The 18,082-nt window shown below is 42.3% G+C and overlaps 1 long non-coding RNA gene across 1 annotated transcript in view; it reads left to right on the forward strand.

Annotated features, from left to right (window-relative positions):
• LOC121856184 overlaps window positions 1–14,514 on the forward strand; it is a 53,845-nt gene extending 39,331 nt beyond the window's left edge. Inside the window, exon 3 of the long non-coding RNA XR_006086916.1 lies at window positions 14,463–14,514. This is a non-coding gene — a long non-coding RNA (uncharacterized LOC121856184). The remainder of the gene's footprint in view (window positions 1–14,462) is intronic.
• The last annotated feature ends 3,568 nt before the right edge of the window (window positions 14,515–18,082 follow it).

Genomic DNA, 18,082 nt, shown 5'->3' on the forward strand with positions numbered 1-18,082 from the left:
CTCAACTACACCTCCCCTCACCCCACTCAACTACACCTCAACTCACCCCATCACCAGATCCGGCTTCGTTTTCTCAGATATTCACATCTTTATTTTTTCCCAGTAAGTAATAACATAATTAACTGATATCAAAAGTTCGTAAGTTAATTTTTCTCCCGTAACTGGTTGTAAAAAATGCATGTGATTATGTTAAAGGGCTAAGTTTCTCAAAGGGTCGTAAGTTAAAAATAACATTCTCAAGGGTTCGTAATTTAAAAGGTTCGCAAGTTCGTGAAGTTCGTACGTTAAAAGGTCAAGATTCTCAAAAATTCTCAAGTTAATGTCTCGTAATTGAGGAATAGAACGTATATGAGTCAGCTAGATTCTCAAAGATTTTTATTTTTTTTATTTAATTTTCTCGTAACTGGAGAGGTTCTATGAAGGCAGCTGTGTGGCTCACTTAAGATAAAACATAAACAGTGTTCATAGTCCCTGTGTGTGTGTGTGGGAGGGGCGTGCGTGTGTGTGTGTGTCACTGAATAAAACAGCTCATATCCCCTGTTATTGTCAGAAAACAGCTGATATCCTCGTGTTATTGTCAGAAACAGCTCATATCCTCGTGTTATTGTCAGAAAACAGCTGATATCCTCGTGTTATTGTCAGAAACAGCTCATATCCTCGTGTTATTGTCAGAAACAGCTCATATCCTCGTATTATTGTCAGAAAACAGCTGATATCCTCGTGTTATTGTCAGAAAACAGCTGACATCCTCGTGTTATTGTAAAAAAAACCCTGGTATCCTCGTGTTTTCAGAAACAGCTGATATCCTCGTGTTATTGTCAGAAAACAGCTGATATTGTCAGAAAACAGCTGATATCCTCGGCAAGTTATTGCCAGAAAAACAGCTGATATCCTCGTGTTATTGTCAGAAAACAGCTGATATCCTCGTTATTGTCAGAAAACAGCTGATATCCTCGTGTTATTGCTAGAAAACAGCTGATATCCTCGTGTTACAAGCAGAAAACAGCTGATATCCCCTGTGTTATTGCCAGAAACAGCTGATATCCACGGTATTGCCAGAAACAGCTGATATCCTCGTGTTATTACAGAAAACAGCTGATATCCTCGTGTTATTGCCAGAAAACAGCTGATATCCTCGTGTTATTGCCAGAAAACAGCTGATATCCTCGTGTTATTGCCAGAAAACAGCTGATATCCTCGTGTTATTGCCAGAAAACAGCTGATATCCTCGTGTTATTGCCAGAAAACAGCTGATATCCTCGTGTTATTGCCAGAAAACAGCTGATATCCTCGTGTTATTGTCAGAAACAGCTGATTCTCTCTCTAACATTATGTAGCGGCTTTTAACACAGAGTAAATTATTAATTCCGGCTTGTGATGGAGATAATAAGACTGAGTGGATCTTTAAAGCTCTGGGTCGATGAGTGGAACTTAAAACCGGTTCATATTATTCGAGAGACCGGTTCTATGTCAACCAGTGGATCGGAGTAAAGTATCAATTAGAGATTTGTCTATTATGTAATCTTTATGTATCTAGGGTAAACGGTTCAGTAACAGGAAGTAGCCGCTAACTTGACCTGACCTGACCTGATTTAACTTAACCCAACCCTACCCTACTTTCCCTTAAACCTAACCTAACTTACCTTACCTTACCTTAAACCTAACCTAACTTACCTTCCCTTAAACCTAACCTAACTTACCTAACCTAACCTAACCTAACTTACCTAACCTAACCTAACCTAACCTAACTTACCTTACCTTACTTTAAACCTAACCTAACTTACCTTACCGTACCTTAAACCTAACCTAACCTAACTTACCTTAAACCTAATCTAACCTAACTTACCTTAAACCTAATCTAACCTAACCTAACTTACCTACCCTAGTCCTAACACCCCACATACCTAATAGGCCCGGGTTGGGTTGGGTTAGGTGGGTTAGGTTAGTAGTGGTGAGTGGAAGAACGCGATGCATATTAATAGTGACTGCTCAGCTGACTCACTATCCAGGTGTATGCTATTTCCTGCAACAGGTGTGTGTGTGTGTGGCCCTCCAACCAGGTGTGTATGTATACGTGTGTTTATAGGGCGGGCATAACCAGGTGTTTATGTATGTGGATGTATCAACTAGGTGTGTTTATAAAGTCAGTTACGTAAGGAGTCAGATGTTTGGGAAGTGAGTTATGTAGGGAGTCAGGTGTGCATTACCTGAGGATGGTCATTAACCTGGGCACAAGCGGCGTGGATCAAGGGGGCTCGGGACACCATACTCTGAGGAACAGGGAACTTTCACCTTCACCTACAGCTAATCCACACCTGAAGGAAGGGGTGACGAAGGGAGGTATGGAGAGGGAGGAGGGGGGTGGTGACGAAGGGAGGAGGGAGGGAGGGATGGAAGGGTAGTGGTGATGGAGAGGGAGGAGGGAAGGGATGGTGGAGGGAAGGAGGAAAACGTAATAAGATTGTATTGGAGGGAACAGGTGTGTGTGTGTGTGTGTGTGTGTGTGTGTGTGTGTGGAGAATGTATGATCGCACGACTTCGTTCCGCCATACTCTCTCGTCTATACTTAAAAATGTATGACATGTTTACGTGGTATGCATAATGTATCATTGTATCGCTTACATACATACATACATACACCTGCGATATATTATCAAGGTTTGTGTATACTGTATATTATAAATTGATATACTGTATTTAGTAATTTATCTGTATACTGTATATGTTTGTCAGTGGACAGGTGGAGGAGCGTGTATAGACAGTGATATTGAACAACCAATTTAATAGACAGATGAGACAGCCATTTGTAACAGACAGGGAAAATAACCACCTATAACAGACACTAAACAGACGGGTGACACCAGCTGCAACAGACGGGTGACACAACAGCTGCAATAGACAGGGTGACACAACCAACTACAACAGACAGATGTAACAGACGGATGAATCAGAGAACAAGCATCAAAGAGTCAAGGGACAGGTGAAATAGACAGGTGAAACAGACAGGTGTATGAGACAGGTGGGAGCAATAACCTAGGCTAGACGGGACGCCCTCCTAAGAACAGCTGACGGTGGCAACTTTCTCAACACACGGCGATTGTAAGCTTCGTAATTTTTTTTGTGTGTGGGTGTGAGTGTCCGAATTGATTTTAGTACTCTCTCTCTCTCTCTCTCTCTCTCTCTCTCTCTCTCTCTCTCTCTCTCTCCTTTTATCTTCCTATTTCCTTTTGTTTTCTTTCTCCTCTTCTTCCTATTCCTCCTGTTCAAATATACACTTTACAACACTTAACAAAACTTATTCTTTGACCACTTATACTTTTTATACTTTTATTTTGATCAAGAACGAAAAATAAAACACGAAAAAAAATATCGACTCAATTTACTGATATTTTTAATAACGAGTTTGAGTGAGATGATCGATGCTCATGTAAACAAACCGCATTCATAATTACTGTACAGTATTTTATTTATTACTGATAAAAGGATAACCAAATTGTTTTTTTATAGTTGATTTAAATGTTTTTGGTTATGATACAAAAGCTGAGGTGATTTTTTAAAGAACAATTGGACTTTATTGATCAATATTTTATCTTGTTCACTTACAATGTCCAACAGGGAAGTATTGTGTGTGTGTGTGTGTGTGGGGGGAGTATTTGTATGTGTGTGTCAGTGTGTATACCAGTGTGTGTATATGTTTATGTTTATATATATATGTGTGTGTGTATGTATATGAGCCAGTGTGTATACTAGTAACTGTGTGTGTGTGTGTGTAGGTCATTGAACACGTCCACAAATACTTACAGGAAGTATGTCACGGTGCTTCAAGGCTTGAGTGAAGAAGTGGTTTATAGAGCCCCTGGTTAAGAGAAGCCGGTGGGGGGGGGGGCTGTTCAGTGTTCAGTTTTATTTAGCTATGTTCATTATTCAGTATTGTTTAGTTATGTTCAATTTTCAAGTTTTGTTCAGTTTTATTCAGTGTTCAAAATTATTCAGTTTTATTCAGTGTTCAAAATTGTTCAGTTATGTTCAATATTGATTAAAGTTCAGTTATGTTCAGTGTTCAGGGAGACAATGTTGACGAATGTAAAGGTACGGAACTGACTCTGGTAGAACAGGCTTGTACTTGTAAAAAAAGAGGGGGGGGGAGCTGACCAGATCATAAATATTAGTGTGTTAACATTAGCGTTTGCTGTTATGTAAAAAAAAAAAGTCTGGATTTAAGTTTTCAAGTAAATAATAATTTTTAACCTGGATGTAACGAGTGTGTGTAGTGGTTAGGTAAAATGGGTGATTAGTCTTTCTGATTGAATATTAAACTTGATAATTATTATACTTTAGTCTTTTGCACTCTGGCACTTCGTATGTTAATGTTAGATTATAGTACATTTACGTGTATCTCGAAGGCGTAGCAAAACCCACGTCAATGAGGGCAGGACGTATATTGATTGGTCTTTACATTCCTTGGCGTCAGCTAGTTTTTCTTCTCCTTAAACTTGTCATAAACCTGTATTTAACTTAATATAATCAATAAAATTTACATCTTTCTTGTTCTGGTATCGAGAGAGACGCTAGGGGTCACATCATGGTGGGCGTCGTTAACCAATCATTGATGACTATGCCCGCATATGAGTGGGTTTTGTTTTTCCGAGGGTGGGGCGGGGTAGGAAAGGGCTATCTTGATTGGTTGAGCTGGTGATTGATAATTGTTTGCTGGTAATAATGTCTCTCATTATTTATCCCCTTCCCCCTTGATGTTCTGTTTATACACATGTTACTCTGTCTGTCTGTCTGTCTGTCTGTCTGTTTATACATTCAACCCGTCACTTATGTGTTTACTCTTGCAGTGATTCGACCACTGTGTTTGTTTTTTGTGTTTTTTACTGCGTTTTGTTGTGTTTGTATTGTGTTTGATTCCCTGTTTTAGTGATTTTATTTGTCGTATGTGGTTATGTGTGTTTTAACCCTCGGCTTTCGTTGTGTATTTGTTGGTTTGTCTGTTTTGTTTTGTTGTTTTTGCTGTGTTTTAAATCAGGTTTTTATTCTGTTTTTGTTTTTAAATTGTTCTTCCCTACAGAAAATTACATTATGAAGTTTATTTATTATCACAGAAAATTACATTATAAGTTTATTTATTATCACAGAAAATTACATTATAAGTTTATTTATTATCACAGAAAATTACATTATAAGTTTATTTATTATCTCCTATAAGCTGCCATTAATATCATTCATCATCATATTATTATTCATCATACATCATACAGCATTAGTGAAACACATGAAAGCATTGCAGAATTTTGAACGAGTCAACACCTGTTTTCCTTGGAGTACCTCTCACTTACAAACACTAAGGTAATATATATATCTACACCCCAACCCTCACCGCTAATACACTATCGCATTAATCATTCATATCAACTATTTTTATCTTTATGTTATGGTATAGATATATATATAGAGAGAGGTTATATAGAATCAATGGTCTCTGTACTTCTTCACTCCGACCCACTAACGTTGCAACACATCAAGCGAGGAGGCCCACAGTTGCCACATGTGACCCTTCAACTTAAATACAACATGTAACTTCTAAGGGGTTTTCCTCTTCGTTATTCAATCCATGGTGACTTGGCAACGTTGTAGGATGGTTCAATTCATGTAAGAAAGATGGTTGAAGGTTGTTAGATCGTGGTGGTGTTTGTGGTTGGGGTGATAAATGGTGTGGAAGTTGAAAGAGAAGGCGTTATGACTGGGTTGGGAGCTGTGTGTGTGTGTGTGAGTGAGTGAGTGACCCGTTCCTCCGTACTCCCATTAGCCTTTGCAGTTACTGGGTAGAGAGGGAACAAGTTTATCACATTAATATCTCATTTGTCAACAATATCAGCCTCCGTGTATAAATTCTCTCTACCTAAAGTAACTTACGACTGTTTTAGCATCAAGGGAAGAGCGTGATAAGATAAGGTTCTTGTAGGTGTTGAAATATCGTAAGAAAGTAAGAGGTACTGGATATTGATGCTGGGTGGTCGTAACAACATTCTCGTGTGTGTGTATGATGAGTCACACACACACACACACTTGCATATCTGATAATATTACAGAACGTAAAGTATTTCAACATATCGGTAAAGAATCCTAACCTAACCTAACCTGATTTAAGTATAAGTAGATCTTGACCGTTTGTGGATGTGAACGAGAGGGCAACGACACCCACGGCGGTCATGAACCAAGTTTTTGTTTCCACTTTACCAAACATTGAGGCCTTAAACCCTTAGTCAGTTTACGTGAAGGGGAGAGAGAGAGAGGAGGGGTGGAGGAACAACCGCTCGTGGCTATAAACGAGTATTTGGGGGGAAGAGGACAGAGACACTCACGGTGGTCATGAACTAAGCGTCTGTTTACACCGGAGAACAGTGTATATATACCAGTGAATCGGGACTCAAAACTTGGCTCAGATTACACCAGACACGAGAGAGAGAGAGAGAGAGAGTGTGTGGTTAGGTTATACCTACGAGAGCATCCTCCCTCTTATAAGCAGAGATAAAGTAATGGGGATCCTAGCAACGTAATGGGGGTATTTGAACATCCACCACAGTACGTATTTTGTGCTCCATGATACAACGCGTGACCTTAAAAATTATGTGATTCTTTGTAAATGAGTCAGACATTGAGGAATACAGGTGCCGTAATTCACACTCGGGTACAGTAAGGTCAAAATACAGGTTACCTTTACAAAGACAGGTACAGCATCCACAAGACTACGTCCCATTCTTCTATCTAGGCTAAAACCTCACCCTATTCGCACAGTTATGGTTAGGTTAGGTTAGTTAAAGATTTTTCCCAGAATCGTATATGTTCAGTTTTCCTCGTAATTGGTTTTAATTTAATGCATTTTGGTGTGGTGATGATGGGCGGGGTTTGTTGTTATGGTGATGGGCGGGGTTTGTTGTTATGGTGATGGGCGGGGTTTGTTGTCATGGTGATGGGCGGGGTTTGTTGTTATGGTGATGGGCGGGGTTTGTTGTCATGGTGATGGGCAGGCTTGTTGTCATGGTGATGGGCGGGCTTGTTGTTATGGTGATGGGCGGGGTTTGTTGTCATGGTGATGGGCGGGGTTTGTGTCATGGTGATGGGCAGGGCTTGTTGTATGGTGATGGGCGGGGTTTGTTGTCATGGTGATGGGCAGGGCTTGTTGTCATGTGATGGGCGGGGTTTGTTGTCATGGTGATGGGCGGGGTTTGTTGTCATGGTGATGGGCGGGGCTTGTTGTTATGGTGATGGGCGGGGTTTGTTGTCATGGTGAGGGGCGGGGCATGATTGTCATGGTGTAGGTGGCATAAGATAGTACTGGGCGGCTGGTGGGTGACAAAAGAGAGTACTGGGTGCCGTAAGATAGTACTGGGCGGCTGGTGGGTGGCATAAGACAGTGCTGGGTGGCTACAGCGACAGGGAGATAAGCTCACCTCGCCACCCCTCACCTGCATAGTAATGACCATCACACTTGAGTTACCTGATACTCTCTCTCTCTCTCTCTCTCTCTCTCTCTGTGGACATATTCCACACTTGTAAACAATTCGTAATTTATTCCAATATGCATTAAACAAAACAAATCCTCATAAATAACATGGCGGAAAATTGGTTACACAAGACCCATATAGAGTTTTATTTTTTATATTTGATTATTTTTAAAGGGAAGGTGGTTTAAAGTTCCTCTCTAAATGATTTAAGGGAGCCAGACTGGTTTAGGTTTATTCCTTAAATCGTCTTGGTGTAAAATTATTCCTTTATTCTTTATGAAACTTAAAATAAATCCTTGACGAAACTAAATATTTAGCTTTATTTTTTGGTAAAAGTAAATATTATTTTTTTTTCTGGGTTTTTAATAGGTAAGTGACGGCCCCCTTGTGATCTTACTGATAGATGATTCACCCCTCGGAGGAATATTATTATTAGTAAGACGCAAAATACCTTATGACGCAACCTTGAGTGGAAGTAGATGTTGTTTTAATTTTTCCCATGGCGTTGACTGCTATACTATGCTATGTAACTGCTTCTGCTCTGTTAACCTTCCTTCCTCTTCCCCCTACCCCTCCCCCACTACCCCTCCCCTAACACCCCCCACCCCCTCCCCACCCCAGCACACAGAACAATATAGTGTGTTCCCCCGACAGCCTCCTAAAAGACGCCTCTATCTATCAGTGATCTTGGGGCCGCATATCACTCTTTGGTAACAAAATTATTAAGAGTATGTATGTAGTCTACCTCCTCCTACTCCTCTTCCTCCTCCTCCTCCTTTCCTCTTCCTCCTACTACTCCTCCTCTTCCTCCTCCTCCTCCTCCTCCTACTCCTCCTCTTCTTCTTTCTCTCCTACTCCTCCTTTTCTTCTTCTTTCTCCTCCTCCTCCTCCTCCCTCTTACCTTGTTCCTTCTCTTCCTTGCTCTTTCCTTATTTCCTCCTTCCTTCTATCCTCCTGCTTTCTTCCTTCTGCACCTTTCATTCTTCCTCCTCTCCCTTCTCCTTCTCTCCCTTCCTTCCTCTTGTCTTCTTTCCTTCTACATCCCTTCCTCCTACGTTATTCCCTCCTTTCCTTCCTCCTTCCTTCATTCCTTCTTTCCTTCCTTTCCTTCTTTCCTTCCTTCCTTTCTCCCATAATTCCCGTCATAAAAATTGGAGTTTCAAAAGTTCACACGCTAAAAATATTCCTCCGTAAAAAAGTACCAATGTGTCAACAAACCAAGACCTTACTGAGTCATTTTAAAGCAGTCATACAAAGATGGCGACTTAAGTACTCAACGACTCGAGTTATTAACAAGATATGTGTAGTAATCTCCCCTCGCCCCCCCGTAAGAGATAAAATAAATAACTTGAGGGATTTTTTTAGAATCTCGTCCCAGCTGCTTAGTTTAGGGAGTTTTTGGGTTGGATTATCAGCTGAGCAATTTCGGTTAAATGGCCACTCAGGGAGGCTGGTTCTTGTTTAATTCCCACCTGCAAGAAGGAGGTGGGGAGGGGGGGAGAGGGGAGGGGTGTAGGTTGATAGAAAAAGTGGATGGTAGGGAAGGGGATGGAGGGGTTGGTAGGGAAGAGGAGGAGGAGAGGGGAGGGTGTGGTAGGGAGGGGAGGGTGTGGTAGAGAGGGGAGGTGAGATTTGTGGGAGCCAGTAGGAGAGAGAAAGAGAGAGGGGGGGGAAGGAGAAAGGAATAAGATAAGTAACTGGAGGGGAAGGGAGGTAGAGAGGGGAGGAAAAGAGAACAAGAGAGAAAAGAGGAAGTGAGAGGGGAAGGAGAAGGAAAAGGGAAGGAAAAGAGAGGAGAGAGTGTGGGAGGGAGAGAGGAGGTTATCCATGGTGAAGTAGGCAGGTGATAAAGCCACTTGAGATGTTCTTAACCGCTAAGGACACGAGAAGCTGCTAAGGACAGTACGTGAATTCACACCGTTTGTTTTTTGTCTCCTAACTGGTGCTAAGTGAACGTGTCTAGTTAATATGGTCTCTTAACTGGTGCTAAGTGAACGTTTCTAGTTAATATGGTCTCTTAACTGGTGCTAAGTGCACGTGTCCAGTTAATATGGTCTCTTAACTGGTGCTAAGTGAACGTGTCTAGTTAATATGGTCTCTTAACTGGTGCTAAGTGAACGTGTCTAGTTAATATGGTCTCTTAACTGGTGCTAAGTGCACGTGTCTAGTTAATATGGTCTCTTAACTGGTGCTAAGTGAACGTGTCTAGTTAATATGGTCTCTTAACTGGTGCTAAGTGAACGTTTCTAGTTAATATGGTCTCTTAACTGGTGCTAAGTGAACGTTTCTAGTTAATATGGTCTCTTAACTGGTGCTAAGTGAACGTGTCTAGTTAATATGGTCTCTTAACTGGTGCTAAGTGAACGTGTCTAGTTAATATGGTCTCTTAACTGGTGCTAAGTGAACGTTTCTAGTTAATATGGTCTCTTAACTGGTGCTAAGTGAACGTTTCTAGTTAATATGGTCTCTTAACTGGTGCTAAGTGAACGTTTCTAGTTAATATGGTCTCTTAACTGGTGTAGAGGTTAAGTAAGGCTAGATTAAGTTTGGTTAAAGTGGCTTAGGTTAAGTTAGGTTAGATTAAGTTAGAGTAGTTTAGTTTAGGTTAAGTTAGGTTATTAATATTCTTTTCCAAACCATACCATTTGGTTAACTTAAGTTAGATTAAGTTGGGTTAGGTTAGGGTTAAGTCCGGATATTTAATATTTTCCATACCATACAATTTGGTTAGGTTAGGAGGAAGACATAAAGGGTGTGGATGAAGGGAGGGGGGGGGAGGCATAAGAGGCATGGATGTTTGGAGGGAGGAGGAGGCATAAAGGGGGTGGATGGATGAGAAAGGAGGCATAAGATGGATGGATGGAAGGTGAGGAGACATGTGTAAGACCCCGTTTGCTTTCATTCAGTATTTTGTTGCCTGAGAGACGAGATAAATGCCATGGTCAGATCTATTCACTGAGGCGTCTCCTTGCTACCGTGAGCTGATATGAACCCATGATGTGTTGAAGGTGTGTGTGTGTAGTGTGTGTGTGTGTGTAGTGTGTGTGTGTGTAGTGTGTAGTGTGTGTTTTCAGGAAGTTCCACACACTGTTAGTTGAGGATTATAAAACATGTAGACTATAACAGGACAAACAAACATACGTCATAAGTCTCAGCTACACACGTGAATGGACCTTGTTGTAGAGTCTTAGTACAATTCTGACGCCATATTGGACACTATCAATTTAAACGAACCAGTTAGTTGAGAGAGATGGTAAAAAAAAATGTCACTCGGGGAGAATTGTAGCTACATGATGCAGTAATTTGAGGTCGACAGCCAAGTGATTCTTTTGATGAAGGAATTGGGTCGATTGAACTTCTGAAAGGGTCAAGCCATTTATAGTGACAGAGCCATTTACAGCTGGGGCACTTGTTTGGGGGGGAGGGGAAGCCAGCTGTGTGGTGTGTTTCCGGAGGTCAGCTGAGGGCGTCCTAGAAACTTAATCTAACCTAATCTACCCTAACCTAACCTAATCTAATCTAATCTAATCTATATATTTACATGTTGAAACTGGCTGATTTAAACCACGATCCTCCCCCCCCCACACTACCACAAAACACACACACACACACACACACACACACACACAGCTGTAACCACGTATGAATTATGTAACTTTACTAAGAATTACACAGACCAAAACAGCACCACCACTGTCTTAATGTCATCATCCTCGTTACGGTAGAGTCTCAGTACATGATGGATACCATTTTGGATGTTGTGCCCTCTCCCCGCCCCTCATTTCATAGGTCTTACGTGTCTAATGTCCTCTACCCATGTCTTCTGTGAGCGATATAGGGTACTCCCATCTCTCTCTCTCTCTCTCTCTCTCTCTCTCTCTCTCTCCACGTCCCAGATACCCTCCCACAGCCTCCCCCAGACTCCCAATTTGCACAATGACCCCCAATTAAGGCCAGGGAGTGACCTTAATTAGTACTTGATTGGCAGGGGACACTTAATTAGGGTGGTTCAGTGCGGTTAAAGTTACTATTTATTGTCGACCCTTAATGTGTAGCGTCTCCACCCTTTCTCCTGATGTCTTAAGGGGTAGGGGGAGGAGATGTTGGGGAGTTTAGGGGTGGTGGGGTAGGGGAGATTATGTGAGGGGAGATTAGGGGTGGTGGGGTGATGGGGAGATTAGGGGTGGTGGGGTGATGGGGAGATTAGGGATGTAGGGGAGATTTGGGGTGGTGGGGTGATGTAGGGGAGATTAGGGGTGGGGGTGATGTAGGGGAGATTAGGGGTGGGGTGATGTAGGGAGATTAGGGGTGGTGGGGTGATGTAGGGGAGATTAGTGGTGGGGTGATGTAGGGAGATTAGGTAAGTGATGTAGGGGAGATTAGGGGTGGTGGGGTGATGTAGGGGAGATTAGGAGTGGTGGGGGTGATGTAGGGAGATTAGGGTATGTAGGGATAAGGGGTGGTGGGGTGATGTAGGGGAGATTAGGGGTGGGGTGATGTAGGGGAGATTAGGGGTGGTGGGGAGATGTTTTGGACCATGATTTTTAAGGAAGGACCTCTGAGAATGCAACGAGAGGTCAAACACGGGAGAAAAGGTCACAGGAGAGGTATTCTGGGGGTCAGACGTGGAGGTCATGTGGGGGTGGGTGGGGGGTGGGTAGTGGTGATGATGGTTACAGTGGTAGTGGTGGTAGCTACAGTGGCAGTAGTAGTTGTAGAGGAGATACAATAGTAGTGATAGTAGTGGTAGTAGCAGTAATAGGGATAATTAGTAGTATTTAGAGTGGTAGTAGTAGTAGTAGTAGTAGTAATAGTGATAGTAGATGAAAAACTGTAGTAACCGGACTATGGAGAGAGAGAGAGAGAGAAAAAGAGAGAGAGAGAGAGAGAAAGAGAGAGAGAGAGGGGCGTATCCACTTCTCAACTGATGTTAACTAAGTCATTTGCATAATAGATAAGGCTATTCATTTTAATACGAGATGGTCTACTGAAAACTACCTTTAGTCCCTTAGTGATGTATCTACCTCTTCCTGTCTACCTGTCTATTCTACCTTCCTTCCTCAATCTATCTACCTCGCCGTTTACTGTCTACGAGAATTAGATGATTATGAGTTAAAATTAATGTGTTTGTATGAATGTGGTTTTGGTTAGGTTAGGTTGGGTTAAGTTAGGTTGGGTTAAGTTAGGTTAGGTTGGGTTAAGTTAGGTTTCATTATTAGATAATTTTTTTTATTATTATTATTTTTAAGTCTGCAAATTAATAAGCATTGTAATGATGATGATTATGATGAAGATATGAACTAATTATGATAACAGAAATGATAATTTTAACAATGGCAATAATGATAATAAATATAGTATGATATAAGTAATGCTATTGACAAGAGTGAAAATAATAATAATAATAATAATAATGTGGCAATACTGTAATGATAATAACTATGTATAAAATATTTTGAACATATTATCATATGTTTTAGTTCTCTCTCTCTCACACACACACACACACACACACACACACACACACACACACACACACACAAAACATATATGCTATGATGGGCGTCGAACCAACATACTTTTAAGTCATTACGGACACCTGCGCCCCTTCCCCACAACACCAACCACCTTCAGTAAATTACAAATATTTTAAAAAAGGCCACCGATTTGATTTATAGCTACAAGAGGCGGGGATGTAAGGTGAATGAAGATATTAGTCAGTAGTAAAGGTAGAATTTGTCTTCCATTTATGAACCCGTCGGCTACAGGTTAAGAAATAATGTCACTTTTATGACCTATGATTTGGGGCGTCGAAAACCTCTTGTAACCCACGAGCGGGAATGACCTGTCTTGGGGGGGGGGTGGGGTGGCTTGGCTTTAGTACCACAGAGACGTCAAGAATTACGGCTCTGTGTTTTGCATCTCATGAATAGTAGTTTATGCATCCGAGACTAGTGTCATATTTAAGATGTTTGAACCATGAGATTTTTTTTTACCTAGTTCGTTATATTGAGTTTTTTAACAGACCTTTTATATTACGGATTTTCTTCACCATATAGCCCGTTAAATAGAGGTTACACTATACTTCACTATCTATAACTCTACCAATACCCATATAGAAGAACCTTGTCAATATGGGGTCAAAATAGCCCTCAGACTGTACCGTAAGAGGAGTCATTCTTATCCGGAACAGTTACAGGTAAGAGGAGTGAACGAACGAATTATTGAGAAGTGGCAAGTGCTTAAAACATCTCCTTTGTTTACTATACGATTTTGAACCTTGAGTGTACTAGTCTTAAGGTTCATTGTTGTCCAGAATATGGTTTTGTTTTTTAAGGCAATGTCCCAAGTTGTTGATCTCCCTGTGTGTGTAATAATAATGCCTCAACAACTTACGAGCTGGTGTATATATCATGGTACAGTTTGTTGTATTTTCATGTTAACTTTAGGAGTCGTGTTCAGTTGTGTAGTTAAAAAAAAAAGTATTTTAATTTTTGTTAATTTTTGTTTTTGTGAGGTATTATGGTAAATTGTCATAATTGTACTTGTCAATACTGTTTTTATCCCACTAGATTTATTTGTTTTTCATTTCAAGTCGTATGCAAATTACTCAATCAGCTAATTCGACACGGCATTTGTTGTCTTGTTTACTCTTTCGTGCATTTGTTTTGGTCAGTTAGGTGTGTTTGTTTACCTGCTGAGGCCACGTGCACGTGTTTTGGTCCGTCAGCTGATACGACGTGGTGTTTGTTTACTTACTGTGTCCACGTGCTAATGTTTTGGTTAGACAGCTGATCAAGATTTTGTTTGTTTACATATTTGCGCCACGTGTGTGTGTGTGTGTTGTGGGTGATCTTTGTAGTATAATCTGTGTATAATTGTTTCATTGGTGTATATCTATATACATAATCTCTATTGGTTATTGTATATTAATTTAATTTATCCCGGCAGGTGGTGGGGAAGACCGAGGAAGAGAAGCTGAAGGCCTCAAACACTTAAGGTAAAGGAACTTAATTTTATTGTATTTTTTGAAAGACTTTTCCCTGAGTCTGATTTTGAGGCAATTTAGTAAACGTTAATTATGATATTTGTGAGTTTGTGTGTAAATTCTGAGTTAGGGTTTGTATTCCTATAAAAAAATCAATATTATTGTTGAAACGGATTAAAAAAAAATAGAAAAAATCACTTATTGGAAACGGTTAAAAAAAATCAATTTGCTGATGTGACGTCAAGACCCAACCACTAACCTGACGTCATGACTCGACCACCAGCAGTCACTCAGCCTTAGTCAATTGTAACAGTTAACGAGGAGGCCACATTGTTATTGTTTGTTATTTATGCATCACAGGAGAAAAACATTAAATTGTATGGATGAAGAATTTTCCTCGTACGGTAAATAAAAGTGATGGTGTTAAGGTTAGAGGTGCTGTGGCTTTCTTGATTACTGCGCCTCAGGGTTAGGAAGAGAGGGAGGGAAGGAGTGGGGGAATGGAAAGAGAGAGTGAGTGGGAGGGTGGAATTTGGGTGAGTGGGAGGGAGGAAGTGGGAGGGAGGAATTTATGTGTGTGGAAGGGAGGAAGTGGGAGGGAGGAATCAGAGTGTGTGTGGGAGGTAGACTGGAGTTATCAGTTTCTCAGAGTCTCTCAGTGGAGTGTGTGTGTGTTGGTTGGCCATATAAGGGGAAGGTCTACAGGTAAGAGTGTGGACAACGTGCGCGCCTTTCTGGCCTTTGTTGACAGTGGCTAACACCATCTAGCGGCCGCTGCTGTTACTAACCACCCTATGACGTCACGCTTTGTTTACCTTCCTTAATTTATTTTTTTAAACTTCAAGTACCTTAAAATTTACTTATATTATCATTTAAGTAATTTTTTATCTTTTCATTTGATTTACTTTCAAGAATATGTCGAGTTTAGTGGGTGTTTGGTTATGACAGGACTTGCATTTGAACTGTGTCAGGTTCGTGTGGGTAGCGTGGTGAAAGTTAAGGTCAATATTTGGGAAACGTATGTAATTTTGTTCACACGTGGACATGGGATTTACTCCCTAGGAAATGGGTATTTTACATTACGTTACGATTATGTTGGGGGGGTTAATTTTCAGGTGTGTACAATGACTTTTTATACATTACGTACAGATGTGTGTAAGGGTAAACATGTATTCAGGTGTGTGTATAGGAACAAAGTACAGGTGTGGATTAAGATGTGGAAAGTGATTATGTACAGGTGTGCAAAGGTGATGATGAAGCAGACAGGTTTGGTTGGGCTGTGAAATACGTAGATAACAATATTGATGGTGGGTGTTTAGTCTAGCCCACCGACCCACCCACACGCCCACCGACCCACCCTACCTGGTATTGAACTATGTGTGTGTGGTGTTGTGGGTACTGGTCATGCCCGTAGCTAATACCAATACCAACAAGAGCGCCACACACACACACACACACACACGTACAACACTATCAACGCCCTCTACGCCCCCCCCCCTCCCCAGATAAGGAGATAGAGTGTGTGTTTGTGTGTGTGTGTGTAACAGGAGCGGACACTAAGTGTATTAGACACGAGGCTCCATTAATTAATCAAGGACTAATGATCAGTGGTACAGGGGCGGGGTGACCACACACACACACACACACACACACACACACACACACACACACAGAGAGGGGGGGACGTTCAGGGTTCAAATATTTTCCTTTCAAAATCCCGGTCTAGAATCCGGCTAAAAAAAATGTAACACACGTACGGCGGAGACTACTGGTCCACGGTAACCGGAACTACCCGCAGGCCGTAGAGTCGGGGCTTCGGTATCGGTATCCCCATCGAGAACCGGATCCGATCACGGGCAGCCCACGTGAGGCCCGCCGGGTAACGTGTCCTGTCCGATACCCGATACTTGACCTGTAATGTAGCATGGTGAGGGGGTGTTGGGGGGCTGTTAACTGTTGGAGGAGGGTGGTGACTGTTGGAGGGAGGGTGATTGGTGGTGGAGGAGGGGTGGACTGTTGGAGGATTGTGTGTGGAGGAGGAGGAGGACTGTTGGGGAGGGGTGATTGGTGGTGGAGGAGGGTGATTGGTAGAGGAGGGGTGACTGCTGGAGGAGGGTGATTGGTGGTGGAGGAGGGGGTGACTGTTGGAGGGTGATTGGTGGGGAGGAGGAGGGAGGACTGTTGGAGGAGGGTGATTGGTGGTGGAGGAGGGGGGTGACTGTTGGAGGAGGGGGTGATTGGTGGTGGAGGAGGAGGGAGTGACTGTTGGAGGAGGGGGATTGGTGGTGGAGGAGGAGGAGGACTGTTGGAGAGGGGGGTGACTATTGGAGGAGGGGGGTGATTGGTGGAGGAGGGGGTGGACTGTTGGAGGAGGGTGATTGGTGGTGGAGGAGGAGGGAGGACTGTTGGAGGAGGGTGATTGGTGGTGGAGGAGGGGGTGACTGTTGGAGGAGGGTGATTGGTGGTGGAGGAGGGGTGAGGAGGAGGTGATTGGAGGAGGGGTGACTGGAGGAGGGTGGTGTGGGAGGAGGGGGGGACTGTTGGAGGAGGGTGATTGGTGGTGGAGGAGGAGGGAGTGACTGTTGGAGGAGGGTGATTGGTGGTGGAGGAGGAGGGAGTGACTGTTGGAGGAGGGGGGTGACTATTGGAGGAGGGGGTGATTGGTGGTGGAGGAGGGTGTTAACTGTTGAAGGAATGTGGGTGGTGGTGGTGGCAGAGGATATTCACTGTTGGAGATAGGTTTTGACTGTTGGATATGATAACTTAACCCTTTAAACACAAAGAATTAACTCTTTGACCACCTTGAATTAACCCTTTGAGCACCTTGAATTAACCCTTTCAGCACCTTGAATCAACCCTTTGAGCACCTTGAATCAACCCTTTGAGCACCTTGAATCAACCCTTTGAGCACCTTGAATCAACCCTTTGAGCACCTTGAATCAACCCCTTCAGTACTCAAAGGGTTAAGGAATAGAATTAATCATTACGAACGTTTTATTTTTTTCTAAGAATCACCAGGTAGGAGAGTTACTGCAGGGAGGTGCTTAGTTACAGAGGCTGAGAGAGTTTTGCTGTAGGTCGGGATCTTGTGGAAATTGACACTGAAATCCGAGTTACAGCTTGGGGGGTACAACCACTCCTTCCTGTCCTGATCTTAACCTACATGTGTGTGTGTGTGTGTGTGTGTGTGTATGTGTGTGTGTGTGTGTGTGTGTAAACTTCTGAGTACTTCACCACATTCTTAAAGGTTGTGTGCTACTGTAATAACGACAATGTCCCCTTATAATAATGGGTTCACATACACACACACACACACACACAGAGTCTTAGGTGTTCCTATTATCCGGCTGAATATTTAATGGCATAATCTCTTGCCCGACCCTCATTTAGCGAGGGAGGGTGGTGGTAGGGAAGGGGTGGTGGTAGTAGTGGTTTTAATAGTGGTAGGGAAGGGGTGTTGGTAATAGTAGTGGTGGTGGTGGTGGTAGGAGAGGGGTGTTGGTGGTAGTAGTGATGACAGTAGTAGTAGTAGAAGTAGTTATAGTCGTGTTACAAACCAAACTAAACACATTCTTCCATATCT

Source organism: Homarus americanus, unplaced genomic scaffold (assembly GCF_018991925.1).
Source record: "Homarus americanus isolate GMGI-L3 unplaced genomic scaffold, GMGI_Hamer_2.0 scaffold48016, whole genome shotgun sequence".
Taxonomy (NCBI): Eukaryota; Metazoa; Arthropoda; class Malacostraca; order Decapoda; family Nephropidae; genus Homarus; species Homarus americanus.